The sequence below is a fragment of the Microtus ochrogaster genome, chromosome 8, assembly GCF_000317375.1.
Source record: "Microtus ochrogaster isolate Prairie Vole_2 chromosome 8, MicOch1.0, whole genome shotgun sequence".
NCBI lineage: Eukaryota > Metazoa > Chordata > Mammalia > Rodentia > Cricetidae > Microtus > Microtus ochrogaster.
This window is the reverse complement of record NC_022015.1, coordinates 1,573,624-1,574,293: the sequence shown is the minus strand read 5'-3', so window position 1 is coordinate 1,574,293 and position 670 is coordinate 1,573,624. Positions and strand designations below refer to the sequence as shown.

Here is a 670-nt window from a genome sequence, read left to right as displayed (position 1 = left end):
TGCATTACCACTGCCCAGCTATTCCTTCGTATCTTGAATGACCTTTGAGAGCTTATTATAGTTTACTGGTTTGAGGGCAGAGACCTGCCAGAAGGTAAGTCAAAAACCAGTCTCTAGCTAAAATTCCACCTGGGGTGTTATAATCCCAGTGTGGTTCTTGCTCAGGGACCACCTCTGCCTGCGCGTGCAGGGTGGGGGTGGGGATTGCATGTGTTTGGTGAACCTCATCTGCATGAAGTCTGGGCTGCTCCCAAACTCACCTGCACTCTTCAGGAAGTAGGTTATCAGATAGGATCATAGAGATATCATGGAGGGTGAGATTATAAGAAGGAGTAAGAGTAGCTGCCCGCTGAGGTCGAAAAGGCAGGGGCTCGTTAGCCTGGTCCAGAGTGGAAGCGTAGGGTTCTTCCAGGACAGATGGCATAGCCAGATACGTGTGAGCAGGCAAACAAATTGCAAGGACAGAGGGCTTAGGCTTAGAGCTTAGATAGTAAAAGGCTTGGATATAAGGAAACCCTTTCCATTTGCCTGTGCGCTGACAGTAGTTAGAAAGCTCCCACAGATTATCAAGATCAAAGGTGCCATTAGGCAGCCACTTTAAATTGTTATCTAAGCCGGGCGATGGTGGCGCACGCCTTTAATCCCAGCACTCGGGAGGCAGAGGCAGGCG

At 49.7% G+C, this 670-nt stretch overlaps 1 pseudogene; it reads right to left on the bottom strand.

The window, feature by feature from the left end:
• Positions 1 to 424, bottom strand: part of LOC101994853 — a 14,007-nt pseudogene extending 13,583 nt beyond the window's left edge.
• Between the last annotated feature and the right edge of the window lie 246 nt (positions 425 to 670).